General features: G+C 36.9%; 1 long non-coding RNA gene across 1 annotated transcript; it reads right to left on the reverse strand.

Annotated features, from left to right (window-relative positions):
* Positions 1–234: 234 nt before the first annotated feature.
* LOC125372430 lies at positions 235–3918 on the reverse strand. The gene is made up of 3 exons (XR_007218133.1): positions 3573–3918; positions 496–565; positions 235–344 (listed from the first exon to the last, which is right to left on the reverse strand). It is a non-coding gene; the product is annotated as an uncharacterized LOC125372430 (long non-coding RNA).
* Between the last annotated feature and the right edge of the window lie 22516 nt (positions 3919–26434).

A 26434-nucleotide genomic window follows, 5' to 3' on the forward strand; every position in this document is an offset into this window, starting at 1 on the left:
CTCAGAAAATGCATTACTGCAGAAATTTCTGGCAGAATTATTTTTTTTCTACAGAAATTTCTGGCAGAATTTTTTTCTGCAGTAATATTTAGCAGAATTATTTTAATTCAGGAGAAATAAGATTCAATCATTGGATAGTTTAACCTGGACTTGCTTCAAATGACCTTTTTCCTCAAAACAAACATTTTTAGTTCACATGATTTCAAGCAAAAAAATAAAACTAATTTCGTGAGATATTTCAAAAAATTATTTATTCACATGCTTTATTACAAGACAATTCCTTGGGAGACTTTGCACTTTTCATTCTCATTTCTTGGGTGAGGTGATTTTTTCAGAGATGGGTCCTGTCACAAAAGAAAATAGATGTATAGATGAGTGGATCCATAGTGTCTAATATAATGGATAATGGCAGCCTATACGCAGCTAGAGTTTAACTTTACAATAGAGCCTGCGGAATAAAATGTATTATGAATGTAAATAGTGTGCTTTACTTACGTTTTCTTCTCAACATACTTGAAATGAATTCTTTTTTCCGTCTGGTCATTGAAAGCTACGTGCACATATTCTGAAAAGATAGGAAAAAACCATTAAAATGCTTTTCATTTCAGTAATTAACACATTCCACAAGCTTTAGACACAAAGTAAGATAAGTGAGGTGAGTTGAAATTGGGTTGAATGTCGCGTCCAAGATAATTGTGTGTGTGTGTGTGTGTGTGTGTGTGTGTGTGTGTGTGTGTGTGTGTGTGCGTGCGTGCTTGTACTAGTCGTCTGCATCTTCCGTTTTGTACAGGTCACTCCATAAGTTGTCAGTGACTGCATACTTGTGTAGGGGGCACTCAATGTTCACACTGTCATGAAGCTGAAAATTATATAAGGATGAGTATACTGCGAAAATTACATTGGATTAATTCGTTAAAAGAGACTTATGTATCATGTTTGGGAGAGGCATTCAGATAAGCAAAATTTGCTTGTCTGCCAATCCCTCCACTTTATGGAAATAAATATGTTTATATCAAGAGACTTCTAAACCATAACCGAACTCAAAACTAACCCCATGTGTCGTAAATGGGTGCTCTAAGGTAAACAGGATGGTAAACACGTGTTTCATTGGCAAGGGATACTCAACCCTTATGATCGGAAAGGGGGTCCAAGGACAAAGGAGAGACCAGACCTACTACCCAGAGGGGCCAGCCTGGTACAAGACTTAGTGTAAAGCTAGCCTAGTCTATGTCTCCACTAAAAAAAAATAGATAAATTTTCGGACAGCATAATCTGGTGTCAGATCTTAAAAAAGTTCCAAACGACTGTGAAACCATGGTAAGAAGTATTATTATTAATGAAGCAACCTTCCCAAATGTGTGTGCTGCATAAGCTGGAGTGGTTCCCCTTGAATTTCCAAAATATGAATCGACAGACGAAACGAAAATTAGTTCGCTTGACATATCCAGTTGGGGGTTATTCTTTTTTAGTTTGGTGGGAAAATGATATGAAACACTGGGGTCTGACTGACTGATATAGAAGATTTAACGTGCGCTTTCCGACTGTAGCGTATTTCGCACACGGGTCTGGCCGGACCATTTATTGTATTCCGAAAAGGGTGAAAGTGATGTGTGCAACCCAAGAGGGGGCTTTTAGGGGTTGCTTATATTGAAGTTTTGGAATTTTTAAATTTGGAATAAATGCCGAGGTGGGTGGAGGAGGGAACTAAGGGAGCCGGGTGAGGTGGGTGTTTGTATGTTTATTGGATTTTGGATTGGTAGATTAATTAGTTTTTAGATGCGCTTAATTAGGTCTGTTTTGATTAGGAATACGCCTAGGGCCTTGAAGTTTTCTAGTTTATTTTGAGGGTTTAGTATTTCATCTAGAGTAGGAACCTTATTTAGATTGAGGGTGGTTTGTAGTGTGGTTCTGTGTGTTTGGTAGTGGGTGCAGTGGATGAGTGCGTGTTCTGTGGTTTCGGGTTGTTTGCAGTGGGGGCAGTTGCCTGTGGTGTTTTTTTAGGTGTTTATTTAGGTTCGTGTGTCCTGTTTGGAGTTCTGTAATAAATCTGTCAATTTTTTTAGAGGGGTGTAGGATTTTAGGTTTGGCTAGTGGTTTTCTGAGCACTTTTTTGATTTGGCTATTTTAGTTTTGATATTGATTATGCCATTTTTTGGTTATTTTTTGTTTGTATACACTTTTAATTTCTGCTTTTGAGATGGGTAGGTTTAGGCTTATTACTGGTATTTTGAGAGATAATTAAGCTGCTTTATCGGCGCTTTCGTTGCCGTAAATTCCTACGTGGGCGGGGATCCACAAGAAGGTTATTTGTTTGCCTGCTTTTGTTAGGTCGTCTGAGCTTTTAAGTATTTGGTTTATTAATTTAGGTCGTTTTTGGTAATTTTGTTTTGGAGGGCTTTTAGTCCACTAAGGGAGTCGGTGAGAATTAGGATTTTATTGTTGTTTTGAGATTGGGGCTGCCCAAGGACTAAATATATCATACAATTATTGAAATACCCGTATACATTCTGTTTGTCGAGTGACCTTGTGAACAACCAACATCCTCCTTAACCCCCCCCCCCCCCCCCCCCCCCCCTCGCCAAAGTAGCACGCTCACGGTTTTCAATATATTCGATAACATACTACTGAGATGCGAACTGTTTAATTGACAGCTGTTAATTGGTAACGGTCAAGCCTCAGTGACTTTGCATTGGGAGTGTGTGTGTGTGTGTGAGGGGGCGTCTGAAATAAAGGATGATTCAGTCGGAATAAAGATAAGATAATGACCTCATAAATTTTATTGAAGGCTTTGAAAGTTTAGGATCGGCGAGACCGTAACACAGTGTAATTAACAAAACGATCACGTGATCGTGGCGCTGATAGACAATACCCACCGACCACGTGCGCGAGACTATGTATCACCGTATGAAGTGACAATACCCGAGGATATTTAATTGCCAAGTTGGCAGCAAGTCTGGCGGCACGGCCCGTACAATATGCGTCGTTTGGGTATTCTAAATTATCTCAGCACCAGCTTTGATGGGGCAATAAGAGAAGATGATATATATGTTTATTTTAGGAAAACATTAATACAACAATTTGTTATATTAATAAACATTGGGTCTATAAAGTTATTTTTATCTAAATATTTCTAACGTTATAAATGATAGAAAACTCGCATGTAAATTATCAAAATACTGCATGGATTGGTATTTTGTAATTTTCCGTGTTTTCACTTTCACTGATCACCACAGGCAAATTCATGGTCACATAGCTACACTACAAGTGTCGCCATACAGCTACAATAAGTTGCCTAATGTACATGTAGACAGTATACAAGTCGCAATAACACCACAGGGGATGGAGATATCTCCTTTTCAGATTAGTTTGTTTGCGTATTTTTTTAGCAAAAGTGGTAGAAATAAATACACTAAAATTAGACTCTTACAAAACGCGTTTCGCATGGCAGCAAAGCCTAACATTCACTGTTTGGAGTACAGGTTGTTATTTGGTTGTTGTTATATGAAATAACCGTTCCACGTTCTAGGGTCGGCGTTTCCAGAAATAAAACAATAAATATTTTGACGTCTTACCTGTATCGTAACTGCAAGACGGTAACCAGACGCTGTAACTCTGCTGACTGCACGTGGTTCGGGATCTTTGCTGTGGCTGATATAAAGAGTGCTATTTTTTACAGAAAGAGACCACGTTGCTTGTGCCATTGTGCAAAGACATTGTGCGAAGGTACGATTCTGAATATACACGAATATATACAAGTCACATGACAAAGTAGGTATTTACATGAAAGATATTTCAAATCTCGATGTTAGAGACCTTGAGAAATGTAGATTTAACTGAATCCAATCCGATTAAGTGTTACTATCATTCATTACAAATGGATAATACGATATTGCATTATAGAGAGGGTAATTATAGCTACCTGAACGAGCAACCATATGTCCACTCTTTGAAGGTGCCGCCAAACCGGACGCGTAATTGTAACTCGCAAGAACACTGTGTACACAGCTTCTTTCTAAATTTGGAGAAGCGTAACTGTGGTGAAAGAACAATAATAATAATAAGAAGAATATAGTTTATTAATGTGTCATGTGTACATAATACACCTGGCCATTACTGGCCTAAAAGACACCTAAAATTATACAATCAATAAAATACATAAATAAAATATTATAACTAACAATATCTTCATATGTATACAGCAAACCCCTCCCCCCGCCCCACTCCACAGACACACGGACATATACTCTCATGCAAGATCAACCTAGTCACCAGTTCACACACCTTAGCACACACACACACACACACACACCTTAGCACACACACACACCTTAGCACACACACACACCTTAGCACACACACACACCTTAGCACACACACACACACACACACACACACACACACACACACACACACACACACACACACACACACACACACACACACACACACACACACACACACACACACACACACACACACACACACACACACACACACACACACACACACACACACACACACACACATTATACATGTCCCAGATCAGCGAGTCACAGAAATCCAACTCGGTCCCTCAATTACACGCATTATTGAATATGACCCCCACACATTCAATCATGCACAAGTTCAACCGTGTCAATCAACCATTCTGTATTCAATCTGCCCACCCTTCCTAGCACACACCCGTATACGCCCCAAGTCACACCATGTCACACAGTCATGCATATACTTTAATCCAGTCATTCTGATTATCCCAAATCCCCTTGGTCAGTCTGTCGTATTTCAAAATTTCTACTTAGTCACCTTCTCTCACAAATAATATACAACATATGAACACAGAATTATACATAAGGATATTGTTAACTAAAAACAGATATTATTATATTATGGTAGTTTGGATAAGCACAAACTACTAATCTGCTTAATCACATTCTCGCACCGGTAATGTACAACATATGAACATAGAATTATACCTAAGGATATTGTTCACTAAAAAAAGATATTATTATATTATGGTAGTTTGGATAAGCACAAACTACTAATCTGCTTAATCACATTCTTTCACCGATAATGTACAACATATGAACATAGAATTATACCTAAGGATATTGTTCACTAAAAACAGATATTTTTAAATTATGGTAGTTTGGATAAGCACAAACGCCTTTTGCTGTACTCAGTGTGCAAACATTTAGATAACTGGTACTGAATGTTGTCATTTTTAAGAAGCCACAGAAACTTTTCAAAATTTGAAAATTCAGTGAAATTTGTTTCTTGTATTTTAGCTGTGTTAAATATAGATAGTCTGATATCTTTATAGAAGTTGCATTCTACAACAAAATGAAATTCCTCCTCTATGGCTTGCTTGTCACAGAGAGTACATAGTCTTTCTGAAAGAGGAGTGATGGGCTTGGTATATCTTCCACATTCTATATTAATTGGCAGGTTACCACAACGCAAAGATGCTAATACACTTCTATATTGCCTTGGTAGAGACATTTTAACATAATGGCATGTTTCAATGTCTTGTTGAAATAATCTATAAGTTCTTAACTTGTTTCCATTTGAATTATTTTTATCATTAAATAGATCTGAAAACCACTTCTCTCTGTCTTTCTTATCCAGCTCCTGCAATGCTTGATCAAGGAACACTGGCCGGCTTGTGTTATTACAGAAATCATATACAGTCTGGCCTCTATTGGTGATAGCAAGCTTTTTAACCATGACCATAACCCTGTAGTCCCATGATGATTTCCGCCTTACTGACCACCTGTGAATAATACCTATTATTGAATCTGGTTCGGCTGTGACAGCTCTATGAAAACATCTAAAAACACGTTGAATGCTTTAGATTATATTTTAGAATTCAGAATATGCAGGCCCATCATCTCCCTCTTATCATTCATAATTGGTCCAAAATCCGATCACATTCCTGGGATAAAAAAATCGTAAACATTTTAGCTCACTATAATTTGTCAAATTTACCTTATTGTGGATACAGCATTAAACAGTGTGTTGACCGTGTAAAGTGTTTCTTAACTGCTGAAGATTGTGATATGTGGTATACTGCGCTTTGGAATGACAAGAATAATCCAAATGGCAATAAATTACGCACATACAGAATGTACAAATCATCACCTACTGCTGAGCCTTATTTATGTCATGTACGTTTTAGAGATCATCGAAGACTTTTAGCATCCTTTCGATGTGGTATTTTACCTTTACATGTTGAGACCGGCCGCTACGCCAAGCCACCTACCCCACTGTTGGATAGGACTTGTAAATATTGTCACGCCAATCCTACTAATGATCATGTAAATTATGTTGAAGATGAATGTCACTTTTTAATAGAATGTCCATTTTATGATGATTTAAGATACAACTTAGCTAAAGAAGCAACTTCTGTAGATAAAACATTTCATTATATGAGTAGTTTAGAAAAGTTTATTTTTATTATGAACGAAGAATCGCTCCAATGTATTTTAGCCAAATCAATTTACAACATGGTTAAAAGAAGGCAATTTCATTTTAAGCCAAGTATGTATGTATGTATGTATGTATGTATGTATGTATGTATGTATGTATGTATGTATGTATGTATGTATGTATGTATGTATGTATGTATGTATGTATGTATGTATGTATGTATGTATGTATGTATGTATGTATGTATGTATGACGTGGTGTGTGTGTGTGTGCACGCACGCACGCACGCACTCGGGGAGCGGGGGCGGCGCAACGCGGTGGGGGGAGTTAAGGGGGAGCGCACTGTTTAACTTAGGACTTTCGAAGTCAGTTGCCCTGTATCCTGGCATACTGGTGCGCTCCTCACTGAAACCGCCCACGGCCGTGCTCCGCGCCTGCATCACGAGGTATGTATTTTTTATTCTGTTTCAACTGAATAGTTTTATGATTGATATGTTTTATAGTGTCTCGTAGGTCATATTTGGCCGGATGTTATATTTTACTGTTTTGTATATATCTTATTACGAAGTGTATATAACATGTGACACTTTAATAAACAATATTCTCTCTCTCTAAAAACTTCAACTTGAATCTAAGTCTGTTAAATGTAAGTCAGGCATGAAGTTGCACGGAGGAACCAACGTGAGACTTTATAATCACATGGTTGTTCATATATGTTATTTAATGCGTGATAGGTATTACCGCTTAAAAGGGTGGTTTTGTATTTATAATAAAAACAGATCGTTTACATTTAATATAGAATATAAAAATAGTTTTGTCTGGGTAGCAACATAACTGTTGCATAGGGTATGTTGTTTAATGATAATACTATATGAACATTCCTCGAGCCAGCTGACTTACACTATGGATAGTGTACAAGACAACAGTTATAGAACATCACGTGATAAGGTTGATGGAAACGGCAAAATATTTATTTACAACATATGTGTTTCCAGGGGAAGAGCCTGTTACAAAGTCTGTGTCTAAAAAAAGTAAACTCGCTCCTTGTCGGACAAAACTGAATGTAATTAAGTTAACTACCTATGTACATTATCAGTGGAGTACTTGAATTAATATCAAATTGTAACCCGAGATGCTGGTGCCACACCTTATTACGCGACCACCCAGTGAGGCGTGAACACTCAAGGGGGCGTGATATACACCCTTGTGTTTGATTTGATATACCAGTCAGCCGTGGACGCCCGACCATAAATATATAGATTTAACCCTAATCAGGTATCGTTAAATATCGTTAAATCGTCGAGAACGTTCTGTCAGACGATCAAACGATAACTATTCAACAAGTCGGTAAATCACATCGAAAACCCAAGTTCTGGTCGCAGTGAGAAGCTCTGGATGCCTTGAGGAGGGTTCACCAGCTCTGCTTCAACAACGTTGACATGGGTAAGAAGCATTTTATTCTATTTTTGTACACCAAACACTGTATATATCTTGAAGAATCTTTGCCTTCTGTTTGGATCATGGTTTCTTTATGAACAAAGTCATATTCACTGAACATGTTACTACTCTATTACAGATCTTACCAACGTCATCAACAGTCAAGGCAGACATCTTTCTTCAAGAAATCTGCCCAAAAGGAAAAACACTGAAATTGGTAAGTAATGTTTATGTGCAATGTCGTTAACTATAGTTCATTTATTGCATCGGCACTCCTTCAAGATTGGGGACATCCGGACACCCACCACCAAGCTATCAGACTTCAAGCCCTTCATGCCTGCCCCAAGGGAAGCGACAACCCTCCCAACTAAAGTTCAAGAGGCAATAGAGAAGAACAATGAAAAACTGCAAAAACAATCAAAGGTAATTTCAATAAATATTGCATTTCTTTTGAAATATGTTTTGTGATGTTTAATATTAGGGTTAGTCAGCGTTACTTAGAATATGTGTAATGTGGGCAGAGAAACAACCCAACTTCATGAGGTTACTAATTTTGCTTTTATTGTATAGATGCACTGTGATTTTAATTATGTTCTCATATTCTTTACATTTATTTTCATTACTTTCAGATCAATCTGACAAAGCACCGAAGACAAGCGTCAGTATCAGAACAATAAAGAAGGAGCAGCAAGTTTTGCTGAAATGAACATATTTTTTGTCTAAGCTATGTGGCTGAGATATTGCCGAGGATTGCATTGCAGGAGTTTTGTACTTTGTATGTTTTTGTTTCTTAGTAAAGCTGTGTATTTAGAATTGTATATATATATATACATATATAAGATGAAATGTGCACAATGAAATTTATGAAACAATATATGCAGTTATATTGTAAAATCTTGGTTGTGTTCTATTTTCTTTCCATGTCTGAAGTTAACCTACTTTCAGAGCACCGTATATCACATGTAGGTTGTTTCTTTGAATTCCAACTGGGGATTATATATTTGGTTGGCCCCATGGAATAATTATGAAATTTATTTTTTGAGAATCACATTCACCTTTAATGTTGTACACTTCAAAGTCGTAAAAAGGCCATTGAAGATGGTCACTGAAATTCTCATAATAATTAAGATAATTATAGGGTAAGCTCAAGGTTCAATGATTTGCATCTGTCTAGTATACAAAGGTATGAGGCCAACATGTTGTTCAATTGTTTAATTCGAGTGACGTCAACTTTTCTTGATAAATTTGGTAAATATAATACCAAGATAAATATCTTCAATTGCTTAATTCAATTTAAACTCTCCAAAGATTGATGGTTGATATTACTGCAGAAAAAAATTCTGCCAGAAATTTCTGTAGAAAAAAAAAATACTGCCAGAAATTTCTGCAGAAAAAAAAAATTCGGCCAGAAATTTCTGCAGAAAAAAAAAATTCGGCCAGAAATTTCGGCAGTAATGCATTTTCTGAGCCAATTTTTGAGCTTATGAACATGTGAACACACTGGGACACACATTATTTGGATTCGACTCCTCGAGAGCTTTCCAATGATATAAAACATGTTTTTGTAGCTCGATTTCTTCTGTGTGGTCAAGTTCGGACTCCTGGCCATTCCTAAGTTGTCCCGCCCTGCCTTTAATACTTTTGAGAATAGCTCTCATGGCGTAAAAGTCATGCATGTGAAAAAGTTCGAATCGCTGATGTATTTATAGTGCGGCTTCAAGTCATCATTTTTGATGCAATTGCGCCAATTCTTTTCATGAGGGTCGACCATGTAAGAATGCAACTATACACCAAATATTTTTATTCTGAAACTAATACTTTTGAGAATAGCTCTCATGGCGTAAAAGTCATGCATGTGAAAAAGTTCGAATCGCTGATGTATTTATAGTACGGCCTCAAGTCATCATTTTTGAAGCAATTGCGCCAACTTTTTCCATGAGGGTCGACCATGTAGGAATGCATCCATACACCAAATATTTTTATTCTAAAACTAATACTTTTGAGAATAGCTCTCATGGCGTAAAAGTCATGCATGTGAAAAAGTTCGAATCGCTGATGTATTTATAGTGCGGCCTCAAGTCATCATTTTTTATGCAATTGCGCCAACTTTTTTTCATGAGGGTCGGCCATGTAAGAATGCATCCACACACCAAATATTTTTATTCTGAAACCAATACGTTTGAGAATAGCTCTCATGACGTAAAAGTGATGCATGTGAAAAAGTTCGAATCGCTGATGCATTTATAGAGCGGCCTCAAGTCATGATTTTTTATACAATTGCGCCATCTTTTTTCATGAGGGTCGACCATGTAAGAATGCATCCATACACCAAATATTTTTATTCTAAAACTAATACTTTTGAGAATAGCTCTCATGGCGTAAAAGTGATGCATGTGAAAAAGTTCGAATCGCTGATGTATTTATAGTGCGGCCTCAAGTCATCATTTTTGATGCAATTGCGCCAACTTTTTTTCATGAGGGTCGACCATGTAAGAATGCATCCACACACCAAATATTTTTATTCTGAAACTTATACTTTTGAGAATAGCTCTCATTGCGTGAAAGTGATGCATGTGAAAAAGTTCGAATCGCTGATGTATTTATAGTGCGGCCTCAAGTCATCATTTTTTATGCAAATGCGCCAATATTTTTCATGAGGGTCCACCATGTAAGAATGCATCCACACACCAAATATTTTTATTCTGAAACTTACACTTTTGAGAATAGCTCTCATCGCGTAAAAGTGATGCATGTGAAAAAGTTCGAATCGCTGATGTATTTATAGTGCGGCCTCAAGTCATCATTTTTTATGCAATTGCGCCAACTTTTTTCATGAGGGCCGACCATGTAAGAATGCAACTATACACCAAATATTTTTATTCTGAAACTAATACTTTTGAGAATAGCTCTCATGGCGTAAAAGTCATGCATGTGAAAAAGTTCGAATCGCTGATGTATTTATAGTGCGACCTCAAGTCATCATTTTTTATGCAAATGCGCCAATATTTTTCATGAGGGTCGACCATGTAAGAATGCATCCACACACCAAATATTTTTATTCTGAGACTTATACTTTTGAGAATAGCTCACATGGCGTAAAAGTCATGCATGTGAAAAAGTTCGAATCGCTGATGTATTTATAGTGCGGCCTCAAGTCATCATTTTTGAAGCAATTGCGCCAACTGTTTCCATGAGGGTCGACCATGTAAGAATGCATCCACACACCAAATATTTTTATTCTGAAACTTATACTTTTGAGAATAGCTCTCATTGCGTAAAAGTCATGCATGTGAAAAAGTTCGAATCGCTGATGTATTTATAGTGCGGCCTCAAGTCATCATTTTTTATGCAATTGCGCCATTTTTTTCATGAGGGTCGACCATCTAAGAATGCATCCACACACCAAATATTTTTATTCTGAAACTAAAACTTTTGAGAATAGCTCTCATCGAGTAAAAGTCATGCATGTGAAAAAGTTCGAATCGCTGATGTATTTATAGTGCGGCCTCAAGTCATCATTTTTGATGCAATTGCGCCAACTTTTTATATGAGGGTCGACCATGTAAGAATGCAACTATACACGAAATATTTTTATTCTAAAACTAATACTTTTGAGAATAGCTCTCATGGCGTAAAAGTCATGCATGTGAAAAAGTTCGAATCGCTGATGTATTTATAGCGCGGCCTCAAGTCATCATTTTTGATGCAAATGCGCCAATATTTTTCATGAGGGTCGACCATGTAAGAATGCATCCACACACCAAATATTTTTATTCTGAAACTAATACTTTTGAGAATAGCTCTCATTGCGTAAAAGTCATGCATGTGAAAAAGATCGAATCGCTGATGTATTTATAGTGCGGCCTCAAGTCATCATTTTTTATGCAAATGCGCCAATATTTTTCACGAGGGTCGACCATGTGAGTATGCATCCACACACCAAATATTTTTATTCTAAAACCAATACGTTTGAGAATAGCTCTCATGGCGTAAAAGTGATGCATGTGAAAAAGTTCGAATCGCTAATGCATTTATAGTGCGGCCTCAAGTCATGATTTTTTATACAATTGCGCCATCTTTTTTCATGAGGGTCGACCATGTAAGAATGCATCCATACACCAAATATTTTTATTCTGAAACGAATACTTTTGAGAATAGCTCTCATGGGGTAAAAGTCATGCATGTGAAAAAGTTCGAATCGCTGATGTATTTATAGTGCAGGCTCAAGTCATCATTTTTGAAGAAATTGCGCCAACTTTTTCATGAGGGTCGACCATGTAAGAATGCATCCACACACCAAATATTTTTATTCTAAAACTTATACTTTTGAGAATAGCTCTCATGGCGTAAAAGTGATGCATGTGAAAAAGTTCGAATCGCTGATGTATTTATAGTACGGCCTCAAGTCATCATTTTTTATGCAAATGCGCCAATATTTTCCATGAGGGTCGACCATGTAAGAATGCATCCACACACCAAATATTTTTATTCTGACACATACACTTTTGAGAATAGCTCTCATGGCGTAAAAGTCATGCATGTGAAAAAGTTCGAATCGCTGATCTATTTATAGTGCGGCCTCAAGTCATCATTTTTTATACAATTGCGCCAACTTTTTTCATGAGGGTCGACCATGTAAGAATGCAACTATACACCAAATATTTTTATTCTGAAACTAATACTTTTGAGAATAGCTCTCATGGCGTAAAAGTCATGCATGTGAAAAAGTTCGAATCGCTGATGTATTTATAGTGCGGCCTCAAGTCATCATTTTTGAAGCAATTGCGTCAACCTTTTCATGAGGGTCGACCATGTAAGAATGCATCCACACACCAAATATTTTTATTCTGAAACTTATGCTTTTGAGAATAGCTCTCATGGCGTAAAAGTCATGCATGTGAAAAAGTTCGAATCGCTGATGTATTTATAGTGCGGCCTCAAGTCATCATTTTTGATGCAATTGCGCCAACTTTCTTCATGAGGGTCGACCATGTAAGAATGCATCCACACACCAAATATTTTTATTCTGAAACTTATACTTTTGAGAATAGCTCTCATCGAGTAAAAGTCATGCATGTGAAAAAGTTCGAATCGCTGATGTATTTATAGTGCGGCCTCAAGTCATCATTTTTGATGCAATTGCGCCAACTTTTTTCATGAGGGTCGACCATGTAAGAATGCATCCACACACCAAATATTTTTATTCTGAAACTTATACTTTTGAGAATAGCTCTCATGGCGTAAAAGTCATGCCTCATGTGAAAAAGTTCGAATCGCTGATGTATTTATAGTGCGGCCTCAAGTCATCATTTTTGATGCAATTGCGCCAACTTTTTATATGAGGGTCCACCATGTAAGAATGCAACTATACACGAAATATTTTTATTCTAAAACTAATACTTTTGAGAATAGCTCTCATGGCGTAAAAGTGATGCATGTGAAAAAGTTCGAATCGCTGATGTATTTATAGCGCGGCCTCAAGTCATCATTTTTGATGCAAATGCGCCAATATTTTTCATGAGGGTCGACCATGTAAGAATGCATCCACACACCAAATATTTTTATTCTGAAACTAATACTTTTGAGAATAGCTCTCATTGCGTAAAAGTCATGCATGTGAAAAAGATCGAATCGCTGATGTATTTATAGTGCGGCCTCAAGTCATCATTTTTTATGCAAATGCGCCAATATTTTTCACGAGGGTCGACCATGTGAGTATGCATCCACACACCAAATATTTTTATTCTAAAACCAATACGTTTGAGAATAGCTCTCATGGCGTAAAAGTGATGCATGTGAAAAAGTTCGAATCGCTAATGCATTTATAGAGCGGCCTCAAGTCATGATTTTTTATACAATTGCGCCATCTTTTTTCATGAGGGTCGACCATGTAAGAATGCATCCATACACCAAATATTTTTATTCTGAAACTAATACTTTTGAGAATAGCTCTCATGGGGTAAAAGTCATGCATGTGAAAAAGTTCGAATCGCTGATGTATTTATAGTGCAGGCTCAAGTCATCATTTTTGAAGAAATTGCGTCAACCTTTTCATTAGGGTCGACCATGTAAGAATGCAACTATACACCAAATATTTTTATTCTAAAACTTATACTTTTGAGAATAGCTCTCATGGCGTAAAAGTGATGCATGTGAAAAAGTTCGAATCGCTGATGTATTTATAGTACGGCCTCAAGTCATCATTTTTTATGCAAATGCGCCAATATTTTCCATGAGGGTCGACCATGTAAGAATGCATCCACACACCAAATATTTTTATTCTGACACATACACTTTTGAGAATAGCTCTCATGGCGTAAAAGTGATGCATGTGAAAAAGTTCGAATCGCTGATCTATTTATAGTGCGGCCTCAAGTCATCATTTTTTATACAATTGCGCCAACTTTTTTCATGAGGGTCGACCATGTAAGAATGCAACTATACACCAAATATTTTTATTCTGAAACTAATACTTTTGAGAATAGCTCTCATGGCGTAAAAGTCATGCATGTGAAAAAGTTCGAATCGCTGATGTATTTATAGTGCGGCCTCAAGTCATGATTTTTGAAGCAATTGCGTCAACCTTTTCATGAGGGTCGACCATGTAAGAATGCATCCACACACCAAATATTTTTATTCTGAAACTTATGCTTTTGAGAATAGCTCTCATGGCGTAAAAGTGATGCATGTGAAAAAGTTCGAATCGCTGATGTATTTATAGTGCGGCCTCAAGTCATCATTTTTTATGCAATTGCGCCAACTTTCTTCATGAGGGTCGACCATGTAAGAATGCATCCACACACCAAATATTTTTATTCTGAAACTTATACTTTTGAGAATAGCTCTCATGGAGTAAAAGTCATGCATGTGAAAAAGTTCGAATCGCTGATGTATTTATAGTGCGGCCTCAAGTCATCATTTTTGAAGCAATTGCGCCAACTTTTTTCATGAGGGTCGACCATGTAAGAATGCATCCACACACCAAATATTTTTATTCTGAAACTTATACTTTTGAGAATAGCTCTCATGGCGTAAAAGTCATGCCTCATGTGGAAAAGTTCGAATCGCTGATGTATTTATAGTGCGGCCTCAAGTCATCATTTTTGAAGCAATTGCGCCAACTTTTTCATGAGGGTCGACCATGTAAGAATGCATCCACACACCAAATATTTTTATTCTGAAACTTATACTTTTGAGAATAGCTCTCATGGCGTAAAAGTCATGCATGTGAAAAAATTCGAATCGCTGATGTATTTATAGTGCGGCCTCAAGTCATCATTTTTGAAGCAATTGTGCCAACTTTTTTCATGAGGGTCCACCATGTAAGAATGCAACTATACACCAAATATTTTTATTCTGAAACTAATACTTTTGAGAATAGCTCTCATGGCGTAAAAGTGATGCATGTGAAAAAGTTCGAATCGCTGATGTATTTATAGTGCGGCCTCAAGTCATCATTTTTGATACAATTGCGCCAACTTTTTTCATGAGGGTCCACCATGTAAGAATGCATCCACACACCAAATATTTTTATTCTGAAACTTATACTTTTGAGAATAGCTCTCATGGCGTAAAAGTCATGCATGTGAAAAAGTTCGAGTTGCTGATGTATTTATAGCGCGGCCTCAAGTCATCATTTTTTATGCAATTGCGCCAACTTTTTTTCATGAGGGTCCACCATGTAAGAATGCATCCACACACCAAATATTTTTATTCTGATACTTATACTTTTGAGAATAGCTCTCATGGCGTAAAAGTCATGCCTTATGTGAAAAAGTTCGAATCGCTGATGTATTTATAGTGCGGCCTCAAGTCATCATTGTTGATGCAATTGCGCCAATTTTTTTCATGACGGTCGACCACGTAAGAATGCATCCACACACCAAATATTTTTATTCTGAAACTAATACTTTTGAGAATAGCTCTCATGGCGTAAAAGTCATGCATGTGAAAAAGTTCGAATCGCTGATGTATTTATAGTGCGGCCTCAAGTCATCATTTTTGAAGCAATTGCGCCAACTTTTTTCATGAGGGTCGACCATGTAAGAATGCATCCACACACCAAATATTTTTATTCTGAAACTTATACTTTTGAGAATAGCTCTCATGGCGTAAAAGTCATGCATGTGAAAAAGTTCGAATCGCTGATGTATTTATAGTGCGGCCTCAAGTCATCATTTTTGAAGCAATTGCGCCAATGTCTTTCATGAGGGTCGACCATGTAAGAATGCATCCACACACCAAATATTTTTATTCTAAAACTAATACTTTTGAGAATAGCTCTCATGGCGTAAAAGTGGTGCATGTGAAAAAGTTCGAATCGCTGATGTATTTATAGTGCGGCCTCAAGTCATCATTTTTTATGCAATTGAGCCAACTTTTTTCATGAGGGTCCACCATGTAAGAATGCATCCACACACCAAATATTTTTATTCTGAAACTTATACTTTTGAGAATAGCTCTCGTGGCGTAAAAGTCATGCCTTATGTGAAAAAGTTCGAATCGCTGATGTATTTATAGTGCGGCCTCAAGTCATGATCATTTTTGAAGAAATTGCGCCAACTTTTTTCATGAGGGTCCACCATGTAAGAATGCATCCACACACCAAATATTTTTATTCTAAAACTTATACTTTTGAGAATAGCTCTCATGGCGTAAAAGTCATGCATGTGAAAAAGTTCGAATCGCTGATGTATTTATAGTGCGGCCTCAAGTCATCATTGTTGATGCAATTGCGCCAATTCTTTTCATGACGGTCGACCATGTAAGAATGCATCCACACACCAAATATTTTTATTCTGAAACTAATACTTTTGAGAATAGCTCTCATGGCGTAAAAGTCATGCATGTGAAAAAGTTCGAATCGCTGATGTATTTATAGTGCGGCCTCAAGTCATCATTTTTGAAGCAATTGCGCCAACTTTTTTCATGAGGGTCGACCATGTAAGAATGCATCCACACACCAAATATTTTTATTCTGAAACTTATACTTTTGAGAATAGCTCTCATGGCGTAAAAGTCATGCATGTGAAAAAGTTCGAATCGCTGATGTATTTATAGTGCGGCCTCAAGTCATCATTTTTGAAGCAATTGCGCCAACTTTTTTCATGAGGGTCGACCATGTAAGAATGCATCCACACACCAAATATTTTTATTCTGAAACTTATACTTTTGAGAATAGCTCTCATGGCGTAAAAGTGATGCATGTGAAAAAGTTCGAATCGCTGATGTATTTATAGTGCGACGTCAAGTCATCATTTTTGATGCAAATGCGCCAATATTTTTCATGAGGGTCGACCATGTAAGTATGCATCCACACATCAAATATTTTTATTCTGAAACTAATACTTTTGAGAATAGCTCTCATGGCGTAAAAGTCATGCATGTGAAAAAGTTCGAATCGCTGATGCATTTATAGTGCGGCCTCAAGTCATCATTTTTTATGCAATTGCGCCAACTTTTTCATGAGGGTCCACCATGTAAGAATGCATCCATACACCAAATATTTTTATTCTGAAACTTATACTTTTGAGAATAGCTCTCATAGCGTAAAAGTCATGCATGTGAAAAAGTTCGAATCGCTGATGTATTTATAGTGCGGCCTCAAGTCATCATTTTTGATGCAATTGCGCCAACTTTTTTCATGAGGGTCCACCATGTAAGAATGCAACTATACACCAAATATTTTTATTCTGAAACTTATACTTTTGAGAATAGCTCTCATGGCGTAAAAGTCATGCATGTGAAAAAGTTCGAATCGCTGATGTATTTATAGTGCGGCCTCAAGTCATCATTTTTTATGCAATTGCGCCATTTTTTTCATGAGGGTCGACCATGTAAGAATGCATCCACACACCAAATATTTTTATTCTGAAACTAAAACTTTTGAGAATAGCTCTCATCGAGTAAAAGTCATGCATGTGAAAAAGTTCGAATCGCTGATGTATTTATAGTGCGGCCTCAAGTCATCATTTTTGATGCAATTGCGCCAACTTTTTATATGAGGGTCGACCATGTAAGAATGCAACTATACACCAAATATTTTTATTCTAAAACTAATACTTTTGAGAATAGCTCAAATGGCGTAAAAGTGATGCATGTGAAAAAGTTCGAATCGCTGATGTATTTATAGCGCGGCCTCAAGTCATCATTTTTGATGCAAATGCGCCAATATTTTTCATGAGGGTCGACCATGTAAGAATGCATCCACACACCAAATATTTTTATTCTGAAACTAATACTTTTGAGAATAGCTCTCATTGCGTAAAAGTCATGCATGTGAAAAAGATCGAATCGCTGATGTATTTATAGTGCGGCCTCAAGTCATCATTTTTTATGCAAATGCGCCAATATTTTTCACGAGGGTCGACCATGTGAGTATGCATCCACACACCAAATATTTTTATTCTAAAGCCAATACGTTTGAGAATAGCTCTCATGGCGTAAAAGTGATGCATGTGAAAAAGTTCGAATCGCTGATGCATTTATAGAGCGGCCTCAAGTCATGATTTTTTATACAATTGCGCCATCTTTTTTCATGAGGGTCGACCATGTAAGAATGCATCCATACACCAAATATTTTTATTCTGAAACGAATACTTTTGAGAATAGCTCTCATGGGGTAAAAGTCATGCATGTGAAAAAGTTCGAATCGCTGATGTATTTATAGTGCAGGCTCAAGTCATCATTTTTGAAGAAATTGCGCCAACTTTTTCATGAGGGTCGACCATGTAAGAATGCATCCACACACCAAATATTTTTATTCTGAAACTTATACTTTTAGAATAGCTCTCATGGCGTAAAAGTCATGCATGTGAAAAAGTTCGAATCGCTGATGTATTTATAGTGCGGCCTCAAGTCATCATTTTTTATGCAATTGCGCCAACTTTCTTCATGAGGGTCGACCATGTAAGAATGCATCCACACACCAAATATTTTTATTCTGAAACTTATACTTTTGAGAATAGCTCTCATCGAGTAAAAGTCATGCATGTGAAAAAGTTCGAATCGCTGATGTATTTATAGTGCGGCCTCAAGTCATCATTTTTGATGCAATTGCGCCATCTTTTTTCATGAGGGTCGACCATGTAAGAATGCATCCACACACCAAATATTTTTATTCTGAAACTCATACTTTTGAGAATAGCTCTCATGGCGTAAAAGTCATGCCTTATGTGAAAAAGTTCGAATCGCTGATGTATTTATAGTGCGGCCTCAAGTCATCATTTTTTATGCAATTGCGCCAACTTTTTCATGAGGGTCGACCATGTAAGAATGCATCCACACACCAAATATTTTTATTCTGAAACTTATACTTTTGAGAATAGCTCTCATGGCGTAAAAGTCATGCATGTGAAAAAATTCGAATCGCTGATGTATTTATAGTGCGGCCTCAAGTCATCATTTTTGATGCAATTGTGCCAACTTTTTTCATGAGGGTCGACCATGTAAGAATGCAACTATACACCAAATATTTTTATTCTGAAACTAATACTTTTGAGAATAGCTCTCATGGCGTAAAAGTCATGCATGTGAAAAAGTTCGAATCGCTGATGTATTTATAGTGCGGCCTCAAGTCATGATTTTTGATACAATTGCGCCAACTTTTTTCATGAGGGTCCACCATGTAAGAATGCATCCACACACCAAATATTTTTATTCTGAAACTAATACTTTTGAGAATAGCTCTCATGGCGTAAAAGTCATGCATGTGAAAAAGTTTGAATTGCTGATGTATTTATAGCGCGGCCTCAAGTCATCATTTTTGATGCAATTGCGCCAATTTTTTTTCATGACGGTCGACCATGTAAGAATGCATCCACACACCAAATATTTTTATTCTGAAACTAATACTTTTGAGAATAGCTCTCATGGCGTAAAAGTCATGCATGTGAAAAAGTTCGAATCGCTGATGTATTTATAGTGCGGCCTCAAGTCATCATTTTTGATACAATTGCGCCAACTTTTTTCATGAGGGTCCACCATGTAAGAATGCATCCACACACCAAATATTTTTATTCTGAAACTAATACTTTTGAGAATAGCTCTCATGGCGTAAAAGTCATGCATGTGAAAAAGTTCGAATTGCTGATGTATTTATAGCGCGGCCTCAAGTCATCATTGTTGATGCAATTGCGCCAATTTTTTTTCATGACGGTCGACCATGTAAGAATGCATCCACACACCAAATATTTTTATTCTGAAACTAATACTTTTGAGAATAGCTCTCATGGCGTAAAAGTCATGCATGTGAAAAAGTTCGAATCGCTGATGTATTTATAGTGCGGCCTCAAGTCATCATTTTTGAAGCAATTGCGCCAACTTTTTTCATGAGGGTCGACCATGTAAGAATGCATCCACACACCAAATATTTTTATTCTGAAACTTATACTTTTGAGAATAGCTCTCATGGCGTAAAAGTCATGCCTTATGTGAAAAAGTTCGAATCGCTGATGTATTTATAGTGCGACCTCAAGTCATCATTTTTTATGCAAATGCGCCAATATTTTTCACGAGGGTCGACCATGTAAGTATGCATCCACACACCAAATATTTTTATTCTGAAACTAATACTTTTGAGAATAGCTCTCATGGCGTAAAAGTCATGCATGTGAAAAAGTTCGAATCGCTGATGTATTTATAGTGCGGCCTCAAGTCATGATTTTTGATACAATTGCGCCAACTTTTTTTCATGAGGGTCGACCATGTAAGAATGCATCCACACACCAAATATTTTTATTCTGAAACTAATACTTTTGAGAATAGCTCTCATGGCGTAAAAGTCATGCATGTGAAAAAGTTCGAATCGCTGATGTATTTATAGTGCGGCCTCAAGTCATGATTTTTGATACAATTGCGCCAACTTTTTTCATGAGGGTCCACCATGTAAGAATGCATCCACACACCAAATATTTTTATTCTGAAACTTATACTTTTGAGAATAGCTCTCATGGCGTAAAAGTCATGCATGTGAAAAAGTTCGAATTGCTGATGTATTTATAGCGCGGCCTCAAGTCATCATTTTTTATGCAATTGCGCCAACTTTTTTTCATGAGGGTCGACCATGTAAGAATGCATCCACACACCAAATATTTTTATTCTGAAACTTATACTTTTGAGAATAGCTCTCGTGGCGTAAAAGTCATGCCTTATGTGAAAAAGTTCGAATCGCTGATGTATTTATAGTGCGGCCTCAAGTCATGATCATTTTTGAAGCAATTGCGCCAACTTTTTTCATGAGGGTCCACCATGTAAGAATGCATCCACACACCAAATATTTTTATTCTGAAACTTATACTTTTGAGAATAGCTCTCATGGCGTAAAAGTGATGCATGTGAAAAAGTTCGAATCGCTGATGTATTTATAGTGCGGCCTCAAGTCATCATTGTTGATGCAATTGCGCCAATTTTTTTCATGACGGTCGACCATGTAAGAATGCATCCACACACCAAATATTTTTATTCTGAAACTAATACTTTTGAGAATAGCTCTCATGGCGTAAAAGTCATGCATGTGAAAAAGTTCGAATCGCTGATGTATTTATAGTGCGGCCTCAAGTCATCATTTTTGAAGCAATTGCGCCAACTTTTTTCATGAGGGTCGACCATGTAAGAATGCATCCACACACCAAATATTTTTATTCTGAAACTTATACTTTTGAGAATAGCTCTCATGGCGTAAAAGTGATGCATGTGAAAAAGTTCGAATCGCTGATGTATTTATAGTGCGACCTCAAGTCATCATTTTTGATACAATTGTGCCAACTTTTTTCATGAGGGTCGACCATGTAAGAATGCATCCACACACCAAATATTTTTATTCTGAAACTTATACTTTTGAGAATAGCTCTCATGGCGTAAAAGTCATGCATGTGAAAAAGTTCGAATCGCTGATGTATTTATAGTGCGGCCTCAAGTCATCATTTTTTATGCAAATGCGGCAATATTTTTCATGAGGGTCGACCATGTAAGTATGCATCCACACATCAAATATTTTTATTCTGAAACTAATACTTTTGAGAATAGCTCTCATGGCGTAAAAGTCATGCATGTGAAAAAGTTCGAATCGCTGATGTATTTATAGTGCGGCCTCAAGTCATCATTTTTTATGCAATTGCGCCAACTTTTTCATGAGGGTCGACCATGTAAGAATGCATCCATACACCAAATATTTTTATTCTGAAACTTATACTTTTGAGAATAGCTCTCATGGCGTAAAAGTGATGCATGTGAAAAAGTTCGAATCGCTGATGTATTTATAGCGCGGCCTCAAGTCATCCTTTTTTATGCAAATGCGCCAACTTTTTTCATGAGGGTCGACCATGTAAGAATGCATCCACACATCAAATATTTTTATTCTGAAACTAATACTTTTGAGAATAGCTCTCATGGCGTAAAAGTCATGCATGTGAAAAAGTTCGAATCGCTGAAGTATTTATAGTGCGGCCTCAAGTCATCATTTTTTATGCAATTGCGCCAACTTTTTCATGAGGGTCGACCATGTAAGAATGCATCCACACACCAAATATTTTTATTCTGAAACTAATACTTTTGAGAATAGCTCTCATTGCGTAAAAGTCATGCATGTGAAAAAGATCGAATCGCTGATGTATTTATAGTGCGGCCTCAAGTCATCATTTTTTATGCAAATGCGCCAATATTTTTCACGAGGGTCGACCATGTGAGTATGCATCCACACACCAAATATTTTTATTCTAAAACCAATACGTTTGAGAATAGCTCTCATGGCGTAAAAGTGATGCATGTGAAAAAGTTCGAATCGCTGATCTATTTATAGTGCGGCCTCAAGTCATCATTTTTTATACAATTGCGCCAACTTTTTTCATGAGGGTCGACCATGTAAGAATGCAACTATACACCAAATATTTTTATTCTGAAACTAATACTTTTGAGAATAGCTCTCATGGCGTAAAAGTCATGCATGTGAAAAAGTTCGAATCGCTGATGTATTTATAGTGCGGCCTCAAGTCATCATTTTTGAAGAAATTGCGTCAACTTTTTCATGAGGGTCGACCATGTAAGAATGCATCCACACACCAAATATTTTTATTCTGAAACTTATACTTTTGAGAATAGCTCTCATGGCGTAAAAGTCATGCATGTGAAAAAGTTCGAATCGCTGATGTATTTATAGTGCGGCCTCAAGTCATCATTTTTTATGCAATTGCGCCAACTTTCTTCATGAGGGTCGACCATGTAAGAATGCATCCACACACCAAATATTTTTATTCTGAAACTTATACTTTTGAGAATAGCTCTCATCGAGTAAAAGTCATGCATGTGAAAAAGTTCGAATCGCTGATGTATTTATAGTGCGGCCTCAAGTCATCATTTTTGATGCAATTGCGCCAACTTTTTTCATGAGGGTCGACCATGTAAGAATGCATCCACACACCAAATATTTTTATTCTGAAACTTATACTTTTGAGAATAGCTCTCATGGCGTAAAAGTCATGCCTCATGTGAAAAAGTTCGAATCGCTGATGTATTTATAGTGCGGCCTCAAGTCATCATTTTTTATGCAATTGCGCCAACTTTTTCATGAGGGTCGACCATGTAAGAATGCATCCACACACCAAATATTTTTATTCTGAAACTTATACTTTTGAGAATAGCTCTCATGGCGTAAAAGTCATGCATGTGAAAAAATTCGAATCGCTGATGTATTTATAGTGCGGCCTCAAGTCATCATTTTTGATGCAATTGTGCCAACTTTTTTCATGAGGGTCGACCATGTAAGAATGCAACTATACACCAAATATTTTTATTCTGAAACTAATACTTTTGAGAATAGCTCTCATGGCGTAAAAGTCATGCATGTGAAAAAGTTCGAATCGCTGATGTATTTATAGTGCGGCCTCAAGTCATGATTTTTGATACAATTGCGCCAACTTTTTTCATGAGGGTCCACCATGTAAGAATGCATCCACACACCAAATATTTTTATTCTGAAACTAATACTTTTGAGAATAGCTCTCATGGCGTAAAAGTCATGCATGTGAAAAAGTTCGAATCGCTGATGTATTTATAGTGCGGCCTCAAGTCATCATTTTTTATGCAATTGCGCCAACTTTTTCATGAGGGTCGACCATGTAAGAATGCATCCACACACCAAATATTTTTATTCTGAAACTTATACTTTTGAGAATAGCTCTCATGGCGTAAAAGTCATGCATGTGAAAAAATTCGAATCGCTGATGTATTTATAGTGCGGCCTCAAGTCATCATTTTTGATGCAATTGTGCCAACTTTTTTCATGAGGGTCGACCATGTAAGAATGCAACTATACACCAAATATTTTTATTCTGAAACTAATACTTTTGAGAATAGCTCTCATGGCGTAAAAGTCATGCATGTGAAAAAGTTCGAATCGCTGATGTATTTATAGTGCGGCCTCAAGTCATGATTTTTGATACAATTGCGCCAACTTTTTTCATGAGGGTCCACCATGTAAGAATGCATCCACACACCAAATATTTTTATTCTGAAACTAATACTTTTGAGAATAGCTCTCATGGCGTAAAAGTCATGCATGTGAAAAAGTTCGAATTGCTGATGTATTTATAGCGCGGCCTCAAGTCATCATTTTTTATGCAATTGCGCCAACTGTTTTTCATGAGGGTCGACCATGTAAGAATGCATCCACACACCAAATATTTTTATTCTGAAACTTATACTTTTGAGAATAGCTCTCATGGCGTAAAAGTCATGCCTTATGTGAAAAAGTTCGAATCGCTGATGTATTTATAGTGCGACCTCAAGTCATCATTTTTTAAGCAAATGCGCCAATATTTTTCACGAGGGTCGACCATGTAAGTATGCATCCACACACCAAATATTTTTATTCTGAAACTAATACTTTTGAGAATAGCTCTCATGGCGTAAAAGTCATGCATGTGAAAAAGTTCGAATCGCTGATGTATTTATAGTGCGGCCTCAAGTCATCATTGTTGATGCAATTGCGCCAATTTTTTTCATGACGGTCGACCATGTAAGAATGCATCCACACACCAAATATTTTTATTCTGAAACTAATACTTTTGAGAATAGCTCTCATGGCGTAAAAGTCATGCATGTGAAAAAGTTCGAATCGCTGATGTATTTATAGTGCGGCCTCAAGTCATCATTTTTGAAGCAATTGCGCCAACTTTTTTCATGAGGGTCGACCATGTAAGAATGCATCCACACACCAAATATTTTTATTCTGAAACTTATACTTTTGAGAATAGCTCTCATGGCGTAAAAGTCATGCCTTATGTGAAAAAGTTCGAATCGCTGATGTATTTATAGTGCGGCCTCAAGTCATCATTTTTGAAGCAATTGCGCCAACTTTTTTCATGAGGGTCGACCATGTAAGAATGCATCCACACACCAAATATTTTTATTCTGAAACTTATACTTTTGAGAATAGCTCTCATGGCGTAAAAGTGATGCATGTGAAAAAGTTCGAATCGCTGATGTATTTATAGTGCGACCTCAAGTCATCATTTTTTATGCAAATGCGCCAATATTTTTCATGAGGGTCCACCATGTAAGTATGCATCCACACATCAAATATTTTTATTCTGAAACTAATACTTTTGAGAATAGCTCTCATGGCGTAAAAGTCATGCATGTGAAAAAGTTCGAATCGCTGATGTATTTATAGTGCGGCCTCAATTCATCATTTTTTATGCAATTGCGCCAACTTTTTCATGAGGGTCGACCATGTAAGAATGCATCCATACACCAAATATTTTTATTCTGAAACTTATACTTTTGAGAATAGCTCTCATGGCGTAAAAGTGATGCATGTGAAAAAGTTCGAATCGCTGATGTATTTATAGTGCGGCCTCAAGTCATCATTTTTGAAGCAATTGCGTCAACTTTTTCATGAGGGTCGACCATGTAAGAATGCATCCACACACCAAATATTTTTATTCTGAAACTTATACTTTTGAGAATAGCTCTCATCGAGTAAAAGTCATGCATGTGAAAAAGTTCGAATCGCTGATGTATTTATAGTGCGGCCTCAAGTCATCATTTTTGATGCAATTGCGCCAACTTTTTTCATGAGGGTCGACCATGTAAGAATGCATCCACACACCAAATATTTTTATTCTGAAACTTATACTTTTGAGAATAGCTCTCATGGCGTAAAAGTCATGCCTCATGTGAAAAAGTTCGAATCGCTGATGTATTTATAGTGCGGCCTCAAGTCATCATTTTTTATGCAATTGCGCCAACTTTTTCATGAGGGTCGACCATGTAAGAATGCATCCACACACCAAATATTTTTATTCTGAAACTAATACTTTTGAGAATAGCTCTCATGGCGTAAAAGTCATGCATGTGAAAAAGTTCGAATCGCTGATGTATTTATAGTGCGGCCTCAAGTCATCATTGTTGATGCAATTGCGCCAATTTTTTTCATGACGGTCGACCATGTAAGAATGCATCCACACACCAAATATTTTTATTCTGAAACTAATACTTTTGAGAATAGCTCTCATGGCGTAAAAGTCATGCCTCATGTGAAAAAGTTCGAATCGCTGATGTATTTATAGTGCGG

Source organism: Haliotis rufescens, unplaced genomic scaffold (assembly GCF_023055435.1).
Source record: "Haliotis rufescens isolate VD_foot unplaced genomic scaffold, xgHalRufe1.0.p SCAF_4, whole genome shotgun sequence".
NCBI lineage: Eukaryota > Metazoa > Mollusca > Gastropoda > Lepetellida > Haliotidae > Haliotis > Haliotis rufescens.